Consider the following 24,456-nt stretch of genomic DNA (forward strand, 5'->3'; position numbering starts at 1 on the left):
TTTCGTCTGTCAATAATTGCAACTTTAAAATATTCCTCTAAAATAACTGGTGTTGTGTTTTAAACTTGTGGTTTTCCCAGCTCATGGTTGCCTCCATTTAGAGTTGAATTGTGGGATTTGCAGTCCAACCTCTGTAGTTTGTCCCACTCATTCCTTGGTGACAAATCAGTTTTCCCTCCAAATTTCTCCTTTCCTCTGTGCTAAGACCTGTATGTTAAAACAGTGCACTCCCAGCCACCATTTTGTGTTCACAAGCCAGTGAGACCAGCCCCCCTGCAAGCCCCCCCTCCCCAGCAACAGGGATTTTCTACATCAGAGGGTGCTTCTGTGAGCTGTTTAAACTGTATTTACTAGGGCCTGTGCACCTCGTTTTTTGGCCAACAGAGGGAGTAAAGTTTTATTCAAACAGTATTGTTAGATTTTAAGTTAGTGAGGCCCTTACCTGCGGAAGTCCCAAGTGTGGATTGAGCCTGTCTGTCTCCTAGGAGATTCTGAACAGGAGAAGCAGCTTTCAACTCCCTGGCCAGCAAACCTTGTCTGAGGTCGCTGGGACCTTATATGGTCTGCTAGTGGTTGGTACATGTCTACACTAATTGGTGGTTGTATCTGGTGTTTCTACTGGATTAGGGTTAATGTCCTCACTGGTTGGGTATTTGAGGGTTCTGATTGGTTTCTGGGTCTGTGATTCAATCATTGTAGGGTTGGGACTAGGGCTAGGGTTAGGCTTTCTATTGGAAGTAGGGACTAGGGCTACCTGAGCCATTGATTGCATGGACTTGTTTTGGGACTACTGGTAGGGCTAGGGCCTTCATTGGATGTAGAGATAAGGGTTTTTTAATTGATTGGGTGCTTGGACTAGGGCTAAGATTGGTTGTAAGGTCCTGGTCTCTATTGGTTCTAGATTTTAGGGCTAGTGTTGTGATTGGATAGTGCTAGGGTTCCCATTGGCTGAAGGAGTCACCTGATTACTAGGGCGTTGAGGCTAAGGGCAGAGAGGTCAAGGGCAGTTGCCTGTTTGAACCTGTTCGAGACTGGTCGGGACTCAGGCCAAAAATGCTGCCCTTTTTCTCATTGAGAAATACCCAGTCCGCACCATCCACATCCACAAACGGAGCAACACACTTACACCAAATGTACACCACGCACAACACTATGCACAGATTAATGTACCAGCATTCACTACAAACCCAACTGTGAGAAAGTGCCATCTTTCTTGCCTTCGTATGCCCCCACTTTTTTCTGAACTGCTGATGTACTTTGACCAAGTGTGCCATGGGTCCCTGCCAATCAGGTATCCAGGGTCTGTGTTCCTTCCCTACAAAGAAAAGCTATGTTGAAACCAAATACCCAATTGGCATCTCTGGCCCCTGTCAGCCCCTAGTAAATGGTACCCAAGGTACCCAGGGCATGGTGACCAGAGAAGACCCCTGAGAGCAGCAGCACTTATTGTGCCACCCTCAGGGGCCCTGTACTCTGGCACCCACACACTGCCTTTGCAGGCTGAGTGCCTAAACACAGAACTAAAGCAAGAGTCGACATGGCACACATCCCTCTGTGCAATGCCCACAGAACCCACTGCCCTGGCATACTTCAGTCACCCCTCTAGCTGGGTGGGAGGTGAGGGCCCAGGTGCATGAGCCCTGTGCCCCTACAGTACCCAGGGCCATTCCTGGGCGCTGTAAGTGCAGTGCTGCCATTTAAGAGCATATGATGCTGGGAGGTTGTCATTTACGAACTCCACAGGACCATAATGGCTTCACTGAAGACTGACAAGTTTGGTACCAAACTTCTCAGCACATTAAACCCGCACTGATGCCAGTGTGGGATTTAATGTAAAATGCACGAGAGGGCATATTAGAGATGCCCTCCACAAACGCGAACCGACAATCCACGTCTGGGCTGAGTGGCTGCAGCGGCTGCCACACAGCAGACATGTTGCTGGACCCCTGGGTGTAGAGCCCCCCGCTCTCCTGGGTCAGCAACAAAACAACATCCTGGGCAAGGTGCTATGTCTCCTCCCCCAGGATGGACAGGGGGAAGCTTCAAAGGCATACCGCGTCTGAGAGCTTCTCCAGACCATTTGCTGTACCCAGCAACCAGCCCCCCACCAGGCCCACCCCCACTCTGGTGGGAAGACTGGCGGGAAAAACTACATCAGGAAGGGGGGGTGCCAACCTGTGCCAACTCCACCCCTCAGGTGAAGGAGGCAAAGTGAGGCACGACCCCGGACCCCAGCCATCTTGTAGATCGGGAGTCCTGTCCAATCCCAGCTAGGCTCCTGCCCCCCTCCCACAGGAGAGGAGCAGGCTAGGGGATGTACTGAAATGAAAAAGACTTGAGGGGCGCTCATTGGGATGGAGGCCCTGGCTCCATGTCGAGCTTGCAATGTCAAACCATAGCTGCAGATCCACAGAGTAACATGCTGTCTGTTTCCGTAGCATAAACCATAGCTGCAGATCCACAGGTTAACTTGCTGCTTCATATCATAAACCATAGCTGTAGATCCACAGGGTAACTTGCTGTCTTTTCCGTATCATAAACCATAGCTGCAAATCCACAGAGTAACATGCTGTCTGTTTCCGTAGCATAAACCATAGCTGCAGATCCACAGAGTAACATGCTGTTTCATATAAACCATAGCTGCAGATCCACAGGGTAACTTGCTGTCTGTTTCTGTATCATAAACCATAGCTGCAGATCCACAGGGTAACTTGCTGTTTCATATCATAAACCATAGCTGCAGATCCACCGATATGAACCCCCTGTAACCCATCCTGGAGATTGCTTTATGCCCTTTCCAGGGCTCTTTAAGCTGTCCCTTGAGGAGCCTGGCCGTTGGTTTTCGCACTGCAGTGGTGTTGGGGGGTTTGCTTTCCTTGTGTATGTGCTCTGATTGGGACTCGCTCGTGTACGCTATGCCCCTTGTGTAATGTTCGCTGCTGTTGAGTTGTCTTTGAATGAATGAATGAATGAAATGGAATTTATAGATGCGCAACTTAGCCAAATGGGCGTCAAGGCGCCTAACTCAAAACTAGCTGAAGACACCAGATGAGAGGAGCTTATTGATAGGCCTTAATAAAGCACCAGGTTTTGAGAGCCTTCCTAAAGAGATCCAATGAAGGTTGTGATTTGATCTCAAGGGGAAGTGTGTTCCATAGTTGGGGTGCCAAGATGGAAAAGGCCTTACTCCCCCATCTAACCTTTCTAGAGCGCGGGACTACCAGTTGGTTAAGTTCTAGAGAGCGTAGACATCTACTCGGAACATACCGAGTAAGCAGGGATCCAAGAGCATCGGCAGGGCCAGCCATAAGGCCACGGTAAGTGAGGCAGAGGAGCTTAAAAGATACTCTTGAGGTGATAGGGAGCCAGTGAAGACTCTTCCTTGCCATGGTCGCAGAGGACAGCCAAGGCAGGGCCAGAACAAATCGCGCCGCCGCATTCTGCACAACCTATAGGCGCTGCAGAAGGCCCTTGTTGGCCCCGGCATAAAGTGAGTTACAATAGTCGAGCCTTGAACCAACAAGAGCGATCACAACCTGCTTGCGTGCCTGTGGGGAAAGATAGTGAAGGATTCTTTTAAGAATCCTAATAACACCCCAACAGGTGGCCACAGTCCTGTTAACCTGAAGTTCCATGGAGAGCCGAGTGTCGAAGATGACGCCTAGATTCCTGGCAGATTGTGTGGGAGTGGGGCAGATGCCTAAGGATGGAGGCCACCACTCACCTGACCACATGCCCTGGTCTTTGCCAAAGACCAGGACCTCCGTTTTGTCACCGTTCAACTTTAGGGAATTGAAAATCATCCACTCTGCAACAAGTTGCATGCAGGACCTAAAGTTGGACGCAGTGATACTCACAGAGTGGGTCAGGGACACCATAATCTGCGTGTCGTCAGCATACGACACTACCTCCATCCCCTGAGATCTTACTAGTCTTGCAAGGGGGGCCACGTAGATATTAAACAGGGTCGGACTCAATGCCGACCCCTGTGGCACCCCACATTGCAGAGACTTAACAGGGGAGAGGAGATCTCCAAGCATCACACGCTGCTCTCTCTGCTGGAGGAAAGAGTTCAGGAGACTGAGGGCCGGTCCTGTTACCCCTGCCTCCCTTAACCTAGATGTTAAAGTAAAGGGAGACAGGGTGTCGAATGCTGCTGTGAGGTCCAGCAGTACTAGCACGGTGGTTTGGCCCAGATCTACTTTCCGGCGTATGTTATCTGCGACCTTAGTCAGAGCAGACTCCGTGCTGTGGAGCTTTCTAAAGCCATGTTGGGACCCATCCAAGAACCCCGAGGCATCCAGGAAGTTAGACAGATGACAGTTCAGGTGGGCTTCCAGCATCTTAGCAGGGGCCGGCAGAAGAGATATTGGTCTAAAGTTCTTCAGCGGCCCTGGATCCAGGGTAGGCTTTTTAAGCAAAGGTTTCACAATGGCCTTCTTCCATGCCATAGGAAAGGTACCCTGTTCCATAGCTCCATTAATTATTTCCAGCATGGGAGGAAGAATGATGTCCCTACAGTCCTTTAGTACTTTCAAAGGAACAGAGTCCAAGGGAGAGGCTGATTTCATTCTATCTAAGAGAAGATTAAGTCCATCCATGGATAATGCAGGGAAGTGGTTGAGGGCTTGGGGAAAGTCACCATCCCAAGATTCCAAATGCTTAACTCGAGAGAAGTCCTCTTCACTCAGGGAATTCCTCTGAGATTGTAGAGCCAGATAGATGTCATCTATTTTTTTTATAGAAGAAATCTGAGATGTTATCACATAGCTCCTGTGAGACTACCACTGGGTCAGGGGCCTGAAGAGAGCAGAGGGAGCCAACGATCTTAAAGAGCTCTTTAGATGACGTGAGAGAACTGGTCAGGTTGGTAAAATGATCCTGTTTCTCCTTGATAATTCTGCTTTTATATTCTCGTAACAGGCACCTGTAAGCTTCCCGGTCCATCGGATCCCAAGATTTGCGCCAACATCTTTCCTTCTTTCTGCATTTTTGTCTGAGAAGCCTCAGGGTTTCTGTGAACCAGGGGGCTGTCGGTTTTTGTCGCGCCACATATTTAAATGCGGCAGGGGCTAACTCATCCACTGCTTTAGTGATAGAGTCGGCAAGTTCTTGTGCCGCCTCATCCACCACCCACTGAGATGAGATATTAACATGTTGAATAAAAGGGGCCAGCGCCTCATTAGTAATATTTTTGAAGCTTCTTTTGAGACATTTCTTGCTGGTAACCGAGTTACCCTCAGTACGGGGCGTGTTTAAATACAATGGTACTGCTAAATGATCAGACCACACTATCGGCAGCGGAACGCCGACTGTTAGCCTGGAATCGTTATGACACCTTAGGTGTTCCTTCGTACCTTCTTTTGTTCTGTTGCCACAAACGTGTGCAGTGGGAGTCCGGCATGCAAGCGGTCTCAGTGGGTGGTTTGTGGCATGTGAGCGGTCCTTTTGACTGCTCTGCTGCTGGAACGTCTCCCATTTGCTTCCATTGTTTTATGGCCCCCTGGGCATTACTCGTGCCCTCGACCAGATAGAGGCGGGGGTACTCCGCATCTGACCCCTCACCTCAGACCCCTGCGTTCATGGTTTCATGTCTGTAACCCCGAGCTCCGCCTGGGGTCTTCTGCTGTTTGGGGAAGCTGGCGTGGGGTGCCCACACTTCCACGGGGTGCATGGGGAATTGTAATGTACCAAATGACGCGAACAGGAAAATAAACTATTTTCAGTAGAGATAGTGGTTGAAAAACTGAACCCTTGAACTGGGGTGAAAGAGGAGCGCGCGCTTGTCCTCGGGGCATGGGTCTGTAGGGCTATACTTGGGCTGCCGACGCCGATTTGTGATGCGAGCTGGGGTCTGTGCCTTTGGTACATACTGGGTGACCCCAGCGGCTTCAGCAGCAACCGGGGGTGGGGATGGGGGCAGAGGGGGGCGGCAGTTATATTCATAGTTCGGGGCACTGGTCCCGGGGCCTCACTCCGTGCCACTGTGCAGGCCTTATCGACCAGCCCAGGCGGTGCGGGTGGGTCCAGGCATGGGGGACATGCTCGAGCAGAGAAGCTGCGCTCTCGCATTGGTGTTGTGCATCTATTTCCCAGTAATTAATACAAATGGATGCATACATGGAGCCTGTCTCCCCAGCCTCTGAGGGCGGAGGTGTGCAAAGATGAATCTTTGTGCTCAGCGTCTGTGCATTGCTCCGTCAAACAATCAAATTCTGCAGACGCAGCCAGAAAAAGTTTTCCGCCCAGGGTCACGGCAGGCTGCCCAAGGGCGGTGCTGCTGGGACTGCTTTCTCCTGGTTACCCAGGTTACTCTTAAAGTGAACGTTTGATGCTAAATAAACAGTAATGTTCATAATACTTGAACGAGCACAGCCTGTTCGTATATTTTAAAGAGGTGTCTTTCTCACCTCAGTGGCCGCTATCGTGAAGAAGATGCCAGGAGGAGCCTTGCAGCGCTGCTGTGCTGCTGGAATGTTCGGGGGGAACAGAGTGAGGGAAAGCACATCCGTCTTTCTCCGAGGTCAAGAAGAAATGGCTCGGAGAAAGGCACCGTCATTTTGGGATTCTGGGGCGTGTTTTTAGGTTTGAGTGACGGATGACGTCACTGTGAGAAAGAACGCAAAAAACACGCCCCCAAATCCGAACAAGACAGGGCTTGGACCGAGTGACGCCCCTCTCCTCCAATGGCTGGCCAGCATTTACTAGGCTAGCCAATGGAGAAGAGGGGCGGGTTCCAAGCCCCCTCTAAGAAACATTAAATCTTCGGGCTCCGCCCACACTGCTTACAGCAGTGCGACGGAGTACTCGACCTAAAAACATGGGTGGCACATCCTTCTCTGTTCAAGCAGCCAAACTATGGAACTCTTTACCCCCCAACATAAAGTCCACCGACAACAACCTTATCTTCACAAAACTACTCAAGATTTGGCTCTTCCCCACATAAGTACCATACGCAAACAGAAATTTACAGCATATCCATCTGTATACAAGCATTTGTTTCTTTATGGATATGTACCTATCTTTGTGTATTACTTTGTATAAACATATAAAATAATTATGTTGTTGAGAGAAAAAAATATTAAATAAAAATCATCCTTGGTCTACATGTACATACTTCCATTGTGCATCTATGTACCTTCCATGTACTTGGATATGTGTGTTCGTTACTTTTCTCCTGAAAAAGCATATCCAATGCACTACCCTATTTCTCATCCTGTGCCTCTATCAATATCTTTAATCTACATATACTTACCTCCTTTATGAATCTATATACTTTCAATGTAATTATGGATCTATATATTTATCACTTATTTCTAATATAGCATTTCCAATGCACTACCCTGTTTCTCAGCCTATACTTCGCTCAATATATCTTCTAGCCCAACCTTCTGACTCATCTCAAACTTCTTCTACTACTACTCCTTCCAATGCACTACCCTATCTCTCATCCTATACATCTATAAATATATCCTCTACATCCACTCTCTTTTATCACAAACCCCATACCAGTACTATGATTACCAAATTAACCCTTTCTAGACTCTCTCCTACTCTACCCCTCCTTTCATCATCTGACACCTCTTTTACTATACCGATCCCCTAAAACAAACTTTTCTAAACTCTTCCCTCTGAGTCCTCCAATCCAAAACTCCTTTTTACTCATCCAAAAGCTTCCTCCTACTGATAAGACCGATAAAAAAACCTCCTTCCCTCTTATTCCTCCACTATCTTTTTCAATAGAAATTAACACACTAACATGTTCACTTCCCAAATTCCATATTAAACTATACTAATATACTTCCCAAATAACTGAATAACATATCCACTACTTAAATTACTTCATATTTTTTAACTATACTAATTTTCAACAGTAATCCTTTATGGGTCCCGGAGTGGCGTGCTACTCGCCAGAAAAGCGCTTCAACACCCATCAGGGGTAACAAGTGCTATATGAATGCAAATTTTTCTTCCCCTTTTATCCCTCAGCTATCCTTCTCACTCCAAGTAACTGACTAATATCCACCACTGAAATTACTTCATATTTCACCATATTAATTCACCACTAATCCTTTGTAGGCTTCCTGAATAGCGTGCGGCAACAAGCGCTATATAAATACAAACCTTTGTCGTCCTCTATCCTTCTGTTATCATTCCAAATCCAATTAACTGACTAACCTATCCACCACTTAAAATGTACTTGCATGTTTCAATATACTAATTAAACACTAATCCTCTATGGGTCCCAAAGTAGTGTGCCACTTGCCGAAAAAGCGATGTGACGCCTTGTCAAGGGTTGTAAGCGCTATATAAATGCAATTACAATACTTTACCTGTGACTTGAATTTCCTTCCATACGATAACATTGCAAAGTGTCAATTTTGAAAATACATTTATATCCTTTAAAAAGTACAACTGTAACCAAAACGCTTTTACTTAACTGTTTTCAGCTTAGGATTGGGGACTCTATACATACTGTACCTTACTTTGGTCCAGTATATATAGAGCCACTTTCTTACAGTGTGAGTGTCTAGTACAGGGCCTCCAAGTGTGGCACAATAAGTGCTGCAGCCCTTAGGGGTCTTCTCTGGTCACAGTGTCCTGGGTACCTGTGGTACCATTTACCAGGGACTGACCTGTGGCCAGAGATGGCAATTGGGTTCTGTTTTCAAGGGAAACATCCATAACAACGCGGGCATTACCCCGCACTGCTATTACAACGCTGCTATTACAACGCAAGTTGTTACAACGACTTGCGCTGTAGGATAGGGAATAGTTTAATTTTCTATCCAACACCTTCCCTACTTCCCCCGACTTGCGTTGTAAAAACTGGGTTGTAATGGCATGCGGGGTAAAAGCCTGCGTTGTAATGCCGTACAACCGTTTTCAATGCAGTTTTAGGGAAAGAGCATAGGCCCAGGGCACAATCAGTCAAAGTACATCAGCAGTTCAGCAAAAAGTGGGGACAACAATGCAAAGGGCTTTTTCTCACAGTGGGGTGCCAGAGATGGGGCGTGGTGAAGGGAAGTCGCCAAGAAGAGTTGGTTCGATCCCTGTGAGTTAGATGACGCCTTGAATGCAAACAAACACCGTTGAGCCTGCTCGATTTTGGAGTTCTTTGTGATCACAGCATCTTGGAACTAGTGGTTATGGAGAGGTTTAAAGGCCAGTTTGCTAGAGAGGTCTAAGTAATGCAAGGGAGTATATACACTATATTTACACACAGCTTAGGTTATGTATCGGTCGCAGTCAGGTGGGCCTCTGGATTCAGGCTGCAGGTGTCGTTGGGGAGCACAGAAGGAGTAAGTCGATGCTGGACTTGATGTCACGATCGCTGGAGACCTGTTCTGGGTCGGTGGCCCACCTGGACATGGGCAGGACTTGCGGATTCTGAGGGCACCTGAGTCCTTTGTGTTGGTTTCGTAGGAACAGAAATGCTGTCCTCAGGAGTTCTAGTCTTAGTCAAAGTTCAGGCAGTCTTCCTCGCGCTTCTGAAGTCACTGGTTGCAGGACAGGTGTGGTCTTCTCGCAGGATCTTTGAAGCTGGAAAAAGGCTGGAAGGGCTGGTGTCAAGTAAGTAGTCATCTTCAGGCTTTGTTGCAGGCTCTCTCCTTCATCCTTCTTAGGTCGTAGGTAACTAGTTTCAAGGCCTGAGAGAGAGCCGCTTAAATATTAGATTTAGGGAGCGTTTTAAGGGAGTAGGGCCCATGGACACCAGGTTACACCTATTATGCCACCGTCCTGTGGGAGGAGGTGCACAGACCTAGCTCTGAATCTTCAAGATGGAGGGGACTGAAAGTCAAGTCAAGTCATAAATTTGTATAGCGCGCTATTCACCCAGAGGGTCTCAAGGCGCTTAAGGGAAGAGGGGTTCGCTACTGATCGAACAGCCAGGTCTTGAGTTGTTTTCTGAAGGAGAGGTGGTTCTGTGTAAGACGGAGGTGGGTGGGGAGGGAGTTCCAGGTCTTGGCTGCCAAGTAGGAGAAGGATCTTCCTCCCATGGTGGCTCTTCCAATGCGTGGAATCGTGGCGAGGGCTTGGTTGGACGATCGTAGTTGGCGGTGGGGGTGTAAAAGGTCAGGCGAGTGTTGAGGTATCTGGGTCCTAGGTGTTGAAGGGCCTTGTGTGCGTGGGTGAGGAGTCGGAACGTGATTCTCTTGTTGACGGGGAGCCAGTGCAGGTCTCAGGTGACCAGATATGTGGTTGTGGCGAGGTATGTCTAGGAGGAGTCTGGCGGAAGCGTTCTGAATGCGTTGAAGTCTATTCCGTAATTTGGCTGTGGTTCCGGCGTAGAGGGTGTTTCCGTAGTCCAGATGGCTTGTGACAAGTGCTTGGGTGACCGTCTTCCTTGTTTCGGTGGGGATCCAACGGAAGATCTTTCGGAGCATGCGTAGGATGTTGAAACATGATGATGAGACGGCGTTGACTTGTCTGGTCATCGAGAGGGAGGAGTCTAGGATGAATCCCAAGTTGCAAGCATGGTCCGTTGGTTTGGGTGCGCTGCCTAGGGCCGAGGGCCACCAAGAGTCGTCCCAGGCAGAGGGGGATGATCCTAGGATAAGCACTTCCGTCTTGTCTGAGTTCAGTTTTAGGCGGCTGTTCTTCATCCACTCGGCTACGTCTTTCATCCCTTCGTGTAGGTTGGTTTTGGCAGTGGTTGGGTCGTTGGTGAGGGAGAGGATCAGCTGGGTGTCGTCTGCATACGAGATGATGCTGAGATTGTGTTGGCATGCGATGGATGTGAGGGGACTCATGTAGACGTTGAAGAGGGTGGGGCTGAGTGAAGATCCTTGTGGTACACCGCATATGACTTCGGTGGCATCTGATCTGAAAGGGGGGAGGCGGACTCTCTGGGTTCTTCCAGCTAGGAATGAGATGATCCAGTCCAAGGCCTTATCTTGTATTCCGACGTTCCTGAGGCGTTGTACAAGGGTGCGGTGGCAGACTGTGTCGAACGTTGCGGAGAGGTCCAGGAGGAGGAGGGCCACTGTTTCCCCGTTGTCGAGCAGTGTCCGGATGTCGTCTGTGGCTGCAATGAGGGCGGTCTCTGTACTGTGGTTGGCTCGGAAACCGGATTGTGAGGGGTCTAGGGCATTGTTAGATTCAAGGAAGGCGGCGAGCTGACTGTTGACAGTCTTCTCTATGACTTTGGCGGGGAATGGGAAGAGCGAGATGGGACGGTAGTTCTTAAGCTCGGTGGGGTCCGCTGTATGTCAGCGATCTTGCTGTGGAAGAATGAGGCAAGAGAGTCGCAGAGGTCTTGAGAGGGAGTGATGTCGTTGTTGCCGGCGTTGGGGTTGATGAGCTCTTTGACAATGCTGAAGAGTTCTTTGCTGTTGTGGGTGTTGTTGTCTAGTCGCTCCTTGAATGCTGATTTTTTGGTGGTGCGGATCAGCTGGTGGTGTTTGCGGGTGGCGTTCTTGAGGGCGGTCATGTTTGTGGTCGGGTTTCTTCGCCATGCTTTCTCGAGGGTGCGGCAGTTCTTTTTGGAGTTCTTGAGGTCGTTGTTGAACCAAGGGGCTTTTTTGCTTCCTGGCTTGTTGGGAGGGTTTTTCAAGGGTGCTAGTTCGTCAGCGCAGTGGGTGATCCATTGTGTGATATTGATGGCTGCTTGGTTTGGGTCCGTTGATCTGGCGGGAGGGTTTTGGTTTAGAGATGTGGTGAGCTGGTCGGTGGTAATTTTGTTCCAGTATCTTCGGGGAACTTGTTGCGGGTGGTGGTGGGTCGTGGTCTTTTTGAAGCTGAAGTGGACGCAGCTGTGGTCAGTCCAGTGGAGTCCCGTGGCGTGATTGAAGGAGATGTGCTTGCTGGAGGTGAAGATTGGGTCGAGTGTGTGTCCGGCGTACTGGGTGGGGGTGTTCACCAATAGTTTGAGTCCCAGATTGGTGAGGTTGTCCAGCAGGGTGGTGGTGTTGCTGTCGTTATTCTCCAGATGGAAGTTGAGGTCTCCTAGAAGAATATAGTCCTCGGAGGGGAGGGCGTGCGGGCTGACGAAGTCAGCGATGTCTTCGCTGAATTTTGTGCGGGGTCCTGGGGGTCTGTAGATGAGGGTGCCTCTGAGTGTGGTCTTGGGGTTGGTTTGTATTTGGAAGTGGAGGTGTTCAGTGGCTAAGAAGGTGTCGTCGGTGTTGGTCGTGATGCGGATGGTGTTTTTGTGAACGATGGCGATACCTCCTCCAGTTTTGTTGATGCGGTCTTTTCGGATGATCTTGTATCCGTCCGGGATGGCTATGGCGATGTCGGGCGCTGATGAGGCGTTCATCCATGTTTCCTTGAGAAAGGCGACGTCCGGAGTTGTGGTATCGAGTAGGTTCCATAGTTCAATGGTGTGTCCGTGGACCGAGCGGGTGTTGAGCAGGATGCACTTCAGGTGGTTGTTGTTGGAGCTCTGCTTGGCGTTTGTGGATGCAGTGTGGGTTCTGATGCAGCAGAACTTGCAGGTTAGGCAGGTGAAGGGTCCGTGGGTGCGTCCTGGGGCGGCTTGGTGGCAGTGAGGGACGCGGCGTCGTACGTAAGGCGGGTGGAGTGGTTTTTGCGGGGACCAGGGGGTATGGCTCTGGGCGCGGTCCAGGCGCGGACGGGCGTAGACGGGCTTGCCTTTGGCGCGCACGGGGCTCGTCCGCTGCGCGTGAACGCTGCGCGTGAACGCTGCGCTTAAGTGCAGTTGTCATAAGTGGAGAGTGGAGGGGCGGAGCGAGGGAGGAGCAGCTGGGAGGTGGGAGCGGGGTGGCGATGTCCAGGGAAGCTCGAGGGAACGGGGTGGGGGAGCAGCGGCAGGGAGCTAGGACCAAATGGCACAGTACAAAATGCAGTGGGGGGGGGATCGGGGGCACAACCAGGCGCAAGCAAGGCACAACAGTTGAAAAGCAACAATAATACGATACCCGATACAGCAATACGATCACAGGCGAGATCGGGGGCACAATCAGAGATCAAGCAGCAGAGCTGAGGGCAATATCAGTCTCCAGATGATACTAGGCGAGATCGGGGGCACAATCAGGCGCAAGTAGGTCCAGGGAGCGAGTGGAGCGACCGTAGCTGACTGGGTCAGGACGGTCAGTGTGCTTAACTTGGCCTCCTCCACCTTATGGGTGGGGTTGGCAAAGGTGGGCACACCTAGCCTTTCTACGTTTTCCAGCGTGTTTTCCTGCCAAAGTTAGGGTGTAAACTGGGGGTTGTGCATTGTTCAGGTCTCAGAGAGCAAAGGCTCTCCGCTCAGTGGTTCAGAAACATGTGTGCTTGAGGTACGCTACCTAAAGTCAGTCAGTGACCAAACCAGGGTCGGTAGGTTTTCAGGGGTCACCTCTGAGGTGCCCTTTGAGTACATGGTTTAATAAATCCCACACTGGTATCAGTGTGGATTTATAACAAGGATTTATTTGGTGTAGGAAGCTGGCTCTGTATATACTATACCAAATTAAGGTATAGTGTGCACAGATGCAGTGGAACCCCAAAGGTAGGCAGAGGTAAAAGTAGATAATACCTTACTCTCTATTTGTGGTAGTGTGGGCGAGCAGTAAGGCTTTATCAGATGGTAGCATTAAGCATTTATTGTACTCACTCAGGCAAGAAATTATGCCACAAACTCAAAGACTGAACTCAGACCAATTTGTTTGTATAAAATTACTATTTAGTTGCATTTTATTTCCTAGAACCAAGAATAGTACAGGTAAGTGTAATTGTACCTTGCAAGAATAATGCAATAAAATTCAGTTTGTATGCAGCTGAATGCAATTGGATTGGTTACTGGTCAGTCTTTTGATTGTAAAGCAGTTAGAATTACTTTTCAGTTACTTTTCAGATTACTTTGTACATTACTTTTCAGATTACTTTTTAAGTTACTTTCTCTACCTAGTGTGATATGCTTAGATAGCGCACACAGACATTTCCTAGAAGAAAGGTAAGTACATTGCTTTTTTAGGGTTTCATACAAACCAACTCAACACAAGTTTTTCCACAGAAAAGCAGTAAATGTAGTCCTATGGGGGGAACCAGTGCTACTGGGTTAACGGTAAGTACGTAGGTTATGAGGTTATGAGGTAAGTATTTTGGGGTTAGAACCAGGGTTAAACCCCCCTCCCCCTCCCCAAAGGTCAAGGATACACTCTCAAAGTACCCTCAGCGGCACTGGGGCAGCAAGGTGCAGAGTGCTGAGGCCCAATGTTATCCAATAGGGGATAGAGGGCCTCTGGTTGGTGAGTGCTTATGAGCAAGCCACAAGGTTGTGGGAGCAAAGCTCCTGGAATTAGGCTCAGGGCAAAGGGGGAACAAATTTAGCACACAAGGTGCACCCACAGGGGCAGCCGGGTGCAGGGTGCTGTTTTGGCGTTGGGTGCCCCATTGATTTCATGGGGATCCTCCAGTTGCAGCAAACACTGCAGGCTCAGAGACAAAGATATTCTGGAGGTGACCACCAGTTGGAGAGGTAAGTCGGGATGTCTGGGGCCACCCAAGGCTGTGGGACGTCTGGTGCAGGGGTGTCTTTTGGCATCTGGTTTCTCATACCAGCGCTGGTCGCAGATGGAGGGATCCTCCAGAAAGGGGCTGCAGGCATCAGTTGGAAACTTGAAGCAGGTTAGGGATCACCAGATCCCAGGTCAGGATCGCCGGGGAGACCTTCTCGTGGTGTTGGGCCACTCGAACTTGGGCCATGGGCATTGGGTGCAGAGTGGTGCAGACTCGCGCATTTAGCCAGAGCCAGAGTCTGTGGGTGAGCAAATTCGGTGCTCACAGGAGCAAAGTCTGGTTTGGGAAGGCAGGCCAGGTCCTCCGGGGTTCGTTGGGGCTGCTGGCTGCAGGACACACTGGGATTTTGCTGTAGTCGGTCGAGGGCGGGACAAGACGGTAGGGCTGGGGCTAAGTCAGTGGGTGTCCTCCTCTTCTTCAGCACAGCTCTTCGGTCTTTCTTGTTTAAGGAGGCTAGGTTCGTGGTTGCCCCTAAATACTAGATATGGGGCAATACAGATAGGTACAGGTGGGGACAAATGGGTCCTTTCCTTGGGGAGAGTACACCACCTATTATGCCACTCTCCAGTGGGAGGGGGGCATACGCCTCACCATGGTTGGCAGGATCCCCTCATCTGCAAGATGGCGGGGACAGAGTTGTGCTTCACTCCGTCTCGCATCTAAGGGGTGGGTTTGGCAAAGGTGGGCACACCTCTCCTCCTAACTTGCTTTTCCCGCCGATTCTCCCACCCACAGTAGGGGTCAGGAACTGGTGGGGGCCAGTTGCTGGGAGCAGCAAATTGCAGGCGTAGTATAAAATTGCGGCATGCCTTTGAAGCTTCCCCTACATGGACTCTGCCCATCCTGAGGGAGGAGGCTTGGCTACTCGTCCCATGACGTGCTTTTCAGGACCCCAAGAGTGGCAGGCTCTTGACCCTGGGGTCCAGAAACATGTATGGTGGTGGCAGCTGGCGAGCAGCCACTCAGCCAGGACACTAAAGTTAGGTTATTTTTCAGGGGCCATCTCTAAGAGTGCATTTTTCATTAAGTCCTTCACTGGCATCAGTGTTGGCTTAATGTGTTGAGAAGTTTGATACCAAACTTCCCAGTTTTCAGTAAAGCCATTATGATACTGTGGAGGTTGTAATAAACTCCTATACCATATACTCTTTATAACATTACTGCACTTACAATGTCTAAGAATTGACTTAGACACTGTAGGGATACAGGACTCCTGCACCTGTACCCTCACCACCGGTATAGTCATCCAGCTGGAGGGATGGCTTACCTATGCTAGGGCAGTGGATTGTAGGCTTGGCACACAGGAATATGTCAACACAACAAGAATCACTAGTGGATGGTGATTCTCGATCACGCCACTGCACTTCACTTTTCTTTGTTTGGACACTTTCTTTTCTTGGACATAAAATGATCGCCTATGATGAGAAAAGGGGCCTAATCTGGTGAGTACTTACCAGTTACCCCGATGGTGGTGCGCCCGTGAGGAATCATTTTGTCCTCTACACTTTTTTCACTAGTGTATAGAAACAGTGAGTTCTTACCACTGTTGTGGTTCCTGTTCACTGTCTTTTGAAAATGGTTATATTTTAAATAAAGGGCAATACAACCATATAGAAAATAGAGTTGATAAGGGTTTGTTGCAGTAGAGGAAATAGATGGGCGTTATTTCCTTGTAAAGTTCAAAAATCATGTTTGCCTAAGAGACAGGGTTCTTGTTGTGTTGCCGTTTACTGAGTGGAGGGCAACCCTGTTTCTCTTTTTCCCTCTGTGCTCCCTTTTTGGAATAGACACAGGGATATGTGCCATGTCGACTCTGCACCAAAACACGGAGCCTGCAATGGCATGGCATTGCGTGTGTGTTTGCGTGTGTGCGCGTAATGGTACAGGGCCTCTAAGGCTGGCACAATACGTTCTGCAGCCTTTTGAGGTCTTCCCTGGTCACAGTGCCCATGGTACCTAAGGTACCTTTCACAAAGGACTTACAGGTGGCCAGAGAGTTCCTAATTGGGTTTTGCAACAGTACAGTTTAGGGAAAAAACGGAGGCCCAGAGTACCTGGTTGGCAGAAACCCAGGGAACACCCAGGCAAAGTACATCAAGAGTTGGCAAAAAGTGGGGGCAACCATGCAAAAAGGGGTACTTTCCTACATTTGGTACCAAACACTCCGGTGTTCAGTGAAGCCATCACTAAACTAGAGATGTCAAATTTCCAGACCACATACTCACTATGGCTTCCCTAGCACTTATAATATTAGAAAATGGACCCCAACATTGCTCATGCAGATATGCCCTGTCCTGTGGTATAGTGCACCCTGCCTTAGGGCTAGGAGGCCTGCTAGAGAGGTGACTTATCTATATCTTTTTTTTTTTGTTTTTGTTTTTTTTTGTTTTTTTAGATTAATCAAAGAGAAGGAGACACTTGTATCTACACGAACCATTAGTTCAAATTGACAACCCTCATAGACGCTGAAGATTTAGAAGTTGCGGTATATTTGTTTCTTCCGCCCCTCATCAAGCGTCATGGCATAGTCATTGGGTAGTCAAAAGGTTTGGTATGCCGGCCTCACCCGAGGCACCTCTGGAACAGTGTAGAAGTGTCCAGAGACCAACAATTGTACCTCCAAATGGAAGGGAACACAAGGTCGAACTATGAGGGAAATATTAAAACCAGTTAGCACACCTCAAGCAATTTATTCGGGAAGGTGAGAACTGTTGACTAAAAGAATAGGGTATATTCGGTAATCGAATGACTAGATTACCATATACAATTGGTAGTTAAAAGTCAACATGTTTCAGCTCCTTATGGCCCAGCCGGGTCTGTGGAGCTTTCGTCAGGACAAAAACAAAGCAAAATGTACTTACACAACTTGTGCAGTATTCATGTGTTTAAGTACTCACAGATTCATTTCCCTGAGTACACGGAGGAGAATTCCTCTTCAGAGTGCTAAGAGTCAATGCAGAATTTACCACATGTTCGTCCGTTCGTTGCTAGTACTGACTCTGCCTCTGGAAGCTGAATGTATTATCTATATCTTAAGCAGTGCTAGCTGGCATGACACGCAGGCAGTGCGCCATGTCAACTTTGTCATTTTGTCTGCACAGCCCATGCATGCCCGGCAGTCTGCATGGCCTAGGTGAGGGATGCCTAAGAGACCCTCTTCAGTCTCAATGCCCTTGGTACTAGGGACTTACAGGGGGCCTAAAGGGCCAATTGTGCGATAATGTTTAGGGAAGAAGCACTGGCACAGGGGATCTGGTTGCCAGGAACCCTGGGCATTACAGTCAAAAGCACATCAATGTCCAGGCAAAGTGGGGCTAAGGATATCAAAAGAGGCCCTTTCTCAACGAATGAGATTGACACACCCACACAAGAGGGGCATCGTTTTAATCTGGAGATGGGTGGGTATACAGAGCAGTAGGGCATTTGTTATTACCTAATGAATTGCAATCCAGTTTTGGTTTTCAAGTGTTAATGTGGAAAAAAGAAAGTAAACCACCCCCTGAATCACACAATGTTTTGGGTAACCCCAAATTTATGTAAATAACCACTGTTAGACCTAGCATCCTTGGCGTGATTTCCCCATATCTTTTTGCCTCTGCCTCCTGTATTTTTGATGCTGTGCTGGATTTCGTTTTTGCTGGTTTAGATGCTTTGGGCACTTTGCCACTGCTGTTCAGTGTCAAAGTGCAAGTGCTCCCTGTGTAAATTGTTATTGTGATTGGTTATCCATGATTGGCATATTTGTGTCACCAAGAAGTCCCTAGTAAAGTGCACTGAGTGTGCCAGGGCTGGTGATAACAAATGCTACTAGTGGGCCTGCAGCACTGATTGTGCCACCCACATGAGTAGCTCTAAAATGGTGTCTCAGGCCTGCCACCACAGTGCCTGTGTGCAGTCTGTGAACTGCCAAGGCCTCCTGGTCAGTGTCCCCACTGACTAGCCCTAACCCTTCCCTTTCTGTACACATTGGTCACTCCCATAGAAGGCCCAAGGTACCCCCTTGGGCAGGGTGCAGTGTAGGTGAAAGGTAGAGCATGTACTAGTGCAGGTGACATGCTCTGGTAGTGAATAACAGCCATTTTCGTTTTTTGTAAGGCTATCTTGCCCCATAGGCTATCATGGGGAATGCCGGCTACAGTGGCTACCAGCATATCTTCCCAAAATAGGACATAAAAGTCTGGTATCCCTGAATTCAGAATTTAATAACATATCTTTTAGGAAAGGTTGTTTTTAAATCCTGTGTTTGAGAACCGCACTTTTAGAAAGTTTATTTATTTATTATTTAGGTTTGTAGAGCGCGACAGCTACCCATAAGGGTCTCCCGGCGCTAAAATACTGCAGCTAACAAGGGATGGTTGGCCAAATAGTTATAGATCGAAAAGCCAGGTCTTGATGGCTTTACGAAAACAAATAAGGCTGTCCTCAGACCGAATGGCCAAAGGAAGAGAGTTCCATAACTTGGGCCCTAAATAAGAAAAGGAGTGACCTCCCATTCTGGAGAGCTTAATCCTAGGAACTGAGAAAAGGCATTGGGAGTAAGAGCTGAGAGAACGGGAATGTAAATAGGATTTTACTAGGGTCTGTAAGTAACTAGGTGCCACATTGTGCCTGATCTTGTGCATGTAGGTGAGAGCCTTAAACTTCACCCGGTTTTCCACCTTCAACCAGTGAAGATCACGGAGGCGGCTGGATATGTAGTCGGTTTTGCGGCAACCGCTGAGAAGACGCGCTGAAGCATTTTTAACTAGTTGCAGGCGTCAGGTGACAGCCTTGCCGCCCCCAGGTAGAGTATGTTGCCATAGTCCAACCGGGAGGTGACCAAGGCACTCACCACCGCCCTTCCTTGTGTCATCAGGCAACATCCACAGGATCTTTCTAAGCCAACGTATAATGGTGAAACATATGGCTGATACTTTACTGATTTGACATTGCATTGTCAAGCCCCTGTCAATGGCAACGCCCAAATTTCGTACCTGCTCCACTGGTACAGGAAGGGGACCTAAGTTTGCTGGCCAGTGTCTCAAAGTCCACAGGTTAGGCTTCTGCCCTAGAACAAGGACCTCCGTCTTCTCGCCGATCAGCTTGAGAAGGTTGTAATTCATCCATTTTGCTATTTCTCCGAGACCAAACTGAAGGCGGGAGGAGGAGGCCTCATCACAGTTCGTAAGCGAAAAGATAACTGGGAGTCGTCGGCGTATGTGAATAACGTGAGACCGACGTTATCAGCTATATGAGCCAGAGGGGTAACATATAAATTAAAGAGTAGGGGACTAAGGATAGAACCCTGAGGGACACCATGGGACTGTGAATAGGTGTTGGAAGTGGCGGAATGGGAACAAATTTGAAAGGTGCGCTTAGAAAGAAAAGAGGCCAGCCAGTCCAAAGCCAATCCTTCCACGCCCATGGTGGCTAAGGCGTCAAGAAGGATTTTGTGTGAGATGGTGTCAAACGCCGCGCTGAGGTCAAGTAGTATCAGCGCGGTCGTTTCATCTTTGTCAAGCAGGGACCGTAGGTTCTCTGTAACGCCCAGGAGTGTGGTCTCCATCGAGAAACCAGGCCGGAAACCAGACTGCGAGGGATGAAGTAAGTTGTTGGAGCTCACATACTGAGTAAGATGAAGATGGATGTGACGCTCAAGGACATTGGAAAAAGCAGGTAACAATGAAATGGGGCGGTAGTTGGCAAGAAGCTCCGGATCGGCAGTTGGCTTTTTTAAAAGTTGCTGTTTTCTTGTCTGACCTTTGTGCGCCTTGGCCTGTTTGTGAATTGACTGTCTGGTTTGAGAGTGACAGAGGCTATGAGCCCCCAGGAGGCTGGCTGAGTCAGCCCTAGGCTGAATGACTGCATCTGCATCTTGAGTGGTGGGAGGGGATAGCACCTGGGCCTGAATAGGGCTGTGCTGCCTCCCACAATGCTGATTCCACCTCCTGCTGGGCGGCTGACGACCCTGCCCCTCTCCTTGAAAGGAAAGAAGAGGCCAGGAAAACAAAGTGCTCAAGGAACACCCAGAACTGGTTCAGACCGGGCTCAGAGCCCTCCTGCACAAAGGATCAAAGTCTTTTAGGGGTATAAGTACAGTACCCCTGACTACAGAAAATTAGATCATCCTGGAATCAAGAAGGCACCTCTGTCAAGGAGAAAGCTGAAACTGAAGAAGCTGTTGCTCTGCTGGACTGACCTGCTGTTGCTTTGCTGCCAAGGAGATGGGAAGGACTTTGCTTGGTGCTGTGTCCCCTTGCTTGAAGGAATCTCCAAGGGCCTGAGAAGAGCAGGCTTCCTGTTAAGAAGTCCCAGGAACAAAAGAACTTCACCCCTAGCTTCCCTGAACTCTGCTGAGAGAGTTCTGTCCTTCCTAGAGTGCTTCGGCCAGTTGTGGTGCCTCTGAAAGTTGTACCTGTGTTGGGAAGCTGGAAACCAAGCTTTTAAGGAACTTTTCTGCAAGTGTTATCGCATCCCCGGCATAGCAAGAAAATTCCCACCGCTACAAAGACCGAGATCGTCGCAGCGCCTGTCGTCGCTGCCTGAAGACGTCGCATCCTTCGTTTGTGGGAAGTTTTCCGTCGCTGCGAACATCGTCGCAGAGACTGTCGCCGCAGGGTGAGATCACCGCATCACGTCGCTGCGAGAATCGTCGCAGAGCCATCGCATCCAGGAACAGTGAGTGAAAGATCGCTGCTGAGCCGCGCATTGTCGCATCGGAGATCGTCACATCATGCCTTTGCAAGCATTTTCCTACGGAACCTCCGCACCGGAATCCATACAAGGTATCGCCTCCCTCCCCATACAGACCAGATTTGTCGCAACACGCCCGCTAAGTCCAGCGGGGTTGTCGCATTGCCTCCCCAAGGTCTCAGGAGTGACGCATCGCTTGTTTTCCACCGCACCAGCTTCTGTTTTGGAACTTTGTCACATTTAAAGGTATTGTTGGCTAAACGTGACGCAACTGAATGTTTCACGCAACTGTGGATTATTTTATCGCAACCTTAAGAACTCTTTTGCAACCATAATCTTGAACTGTGTATGTTGGGTTTTTGTTGTTTTGGTCTTGTGTAGTTTAGATTAAATACCTTTATTTTTCTAACCTGTTGTGGAGTCAGTTTGTGGTGTTTTCACTGTGTTACTGCGAATGTTGGTAAAAATACTTTACACATTGCCTTTGATAAGCCTTGACTGCTCGTGCTAAGATACCAAGGGGGTGAGCAGGGGTAATCTAAGAGTGTTTCCTCCTTACCCTGGGTCCCTATTTGGACAGTGGTACCTACCTCTGCCAACTAGAGACCCCAGTTCTAACAACCACTATTCGTAAACTCTAATTCATAGGCCAATTTAAAACATGCACAACTTTTCTTCATACCCACCTTCATTTATCAGATTTTATCTTACAAACTGATGCATGGCTGTAGCTTGGTTGATTACATTTATATATCACATGTTTTGGACAACAAACAAACACTAGAGATCCCTGTCAGCAGAAGTGTCTGACAGACCTAACATTATGCTACTTTTCTAAACAGGGCATTGGGGGGTGTAGGAAGCTGGCTCTGGATAAACTATATCAAAGCGAGGTATAGTGTGCAGTGGAACCCCAATGGTAGGCAGAGGTAAAATTAGATAGAACCTTACTTCCTATTTGTGGTAGTGTGGTCGAAGCAGTAAGGCAGTATCAGACAGTATTAAGCAATTGTGTTACACACTTAGTCAGCAAATGAATTCACACACTCAAAGACTGAACTTCAGACCAATTGTTTTTGTATAAAAATATTATTTTAGTTATTTTATTTTTCTAGAACCAAGCAAGCCAGGTAAGTTGATAACTACTTTGCAGTAAATATACAGTTTGAAATGCAATTGTAGATGTACTTTAAAAGGGTTACAGTTTGAATTACTGGTAATGCAATACTGTGAAAGGCTGTACATATACTTTGTATCGACTTTGCAATAAAAACTACAAGTTACTTTTACGTTACTTTTGAGATTGCTTTTTCTACTCAGTGTGATATGCCTAGATATTTGCCAAGGCCAGAGGTTACAGATTAACAAATCCGGTGTTTACTGGAGAAAAAGTCTTTGAGGTTGAAGGCAGGCAGGTCCTCCAGTGTTTTTGAGATTGCTGGCTGCAGGACACAGCGGGATTTCGGAGGAGCAGGTTCGAGGGAGAGATAGGCGGGTAGGGCTGGGGCCAACTCAGGGGACGACATCCTCTTGTTAGCTGCTGCACGGCTGTTCGGTCCTTCTTCCTGTAGTTTCTTCTTGTCTGAGGAAGCAAGGTTCAGGGGTGCCCCTAAATACTAGATGTAGGGGCGTTTCAGGTAGGTAAAAGGCAGGGTCCAATGGGTCCCTTCCCTGGGGTGGGTACATCCCCTATTATGCCACCCTCCGGTGGAAGGGGGTATGTGCCTGTCCTTGGTTGGCTGAGCCCCCCCATCTTCAAGATGGCGTGGACTGGGAGTTGTGCTTCACCTCGCCTGGAGTTGGCAGAGGTGGGCACACCTCTCTTCCTCAATTGTTTTCCCGCCGGTTCTCCCGCCCAAAGTGGGGGTCAGAACCAGTGGGGACCAGTTGCTGAGAGCAGCAAGTGGCCTGGAGAAGCTCACAAAGGTGGCAAGTCTTTGAAGCTTTCCCTTTGTGGACCTTGCCCATCCTGGGGGAGGAGGTTTGGCACCTCGTCCCGGGATGTGCATTGCTTCTGGCCCCAGAGTGCGGCAGGCTCTCGACCCAGGGTTCCAGAAACAGGTCTGGTGGTGGCAGCTGAAAGCAGCCATTCAGCCTGGACACTAGTGGTAGGTTAGTTTCAGATTAAAATACTGTCAGCCAGTTTTTGTTATTTGCTGGATATTCAGCTATTTCTGTTTTTTCCTACATACCTTTATTGATCTTTGTTTTCAGTCATTAGATTCTTTGGTAAATCCATGCGAAATCTACAGAAATAACACCTTTCTCAGTTCCAAACATCGTCTAAATGTAGTAAATAAATAGCTTTCCAGGTTCAACCATGGGTTCACACCTATTCCCACCACAAACTACAAGAAGGTAAAAACTAGAAATTCGGAAATTTCACACCTGTTAGATTTTTTTTCTTTACTGTAAAACTGAGTGTTCCTGAAACTTGGGAGAGTGGGGATCCTAGGACATCAGACCTTTTGTTAATATCTTTATTAGAGGAAAAAACATTTTATTTTAAATGTATTTTCTACATTTTGGTTACTTTCTCAATTTCCTTCATTGGGATCCGATCCACAAAGTCTGGGTACCTTTATGATCCCAGGCTTGGGGGGACACAGATGTGGTATGAATTGCCCTGTGCACTAAAAAGTTAGGAATGCTTAAAAGAAAATTGCTGAAACAAAAGAAAAATGGCTTAAAATGGTAGGGGGTTAGGTGCAGCAATTAGACCATTTCCACCCATCGTAGATCTTTTTCTTCAATATCAATAATAGGCGACTGATATTCAAAAGTCTCAATTAGCTGGCACCCCGTTATGTAACCTCTAAACTCAAGCCCCATATTCCCACCAGGGTACTTTCAAGCAGAAATCAAGCTTTACGGACAACCTACCAATTTTGGTTCATCACAGGGGAAGGCTGTTCCAAAAATCAAGTTCCAACAGTCTGCAAATTCTGGATCTTCACAAAGTGAAGTTGTTCCTTTTCAGGTCAGGCATCCTTGCCCGGAGCCAAACTTATGAATGACATAAGACAGATATTGTAAACTTTGGACTTCACTAAGAAGCTGAAGGCTAGTTTATTTGGCAGGTGGCCTTTTAAGACTGGCATTAAAAAACCCTGTTTGGGTAGTGCTCACTTCAGAAATGTTGTACGTCAGGACAGATGGCGTCAAAGAATTTAGCTCGGCCAGTGAAATCATACTGGAATCAGTGTATGTGTTAATTCTGGCTCCAACTCTGATAATAAGAAACAGACCGAAATGTGGTACATGAATCTAAGAAATTAATTTTCTCTTTAAAACATACACTGCACTACTTAACAAAAA

General features: G+C 48.2%; 1 protein-coding gene across 2 annotated transcripts in view; it reads right to left on the reverse strand.

Annotated features, from left to right (window-relative positions):
- THOC2 (THO complex subunit 2) overlaps positions 1 to 24,456 on the reverse strand; it is a 1,495,542-nt gene that overhangs the window by 1,125,003 nt on the left and 346,083 nt on the right. The window lies entirely within an intron of this gene.

This window comes from Lissotriton helveticus, chromosome 4_1 (genome assembly GCF_964261635.1).
Source record: "Lissotriton helveticus chromosome 4_1, aLisHel1.1, whole genome shotgun sequence".
Taxonomy (NCBI): domain Eukaryota; kingdom Metazoa; phylum Chordata; class Amphibia; order Caudata; family Salamandridae; genus Lissotriton; species Lissotriton helveticus.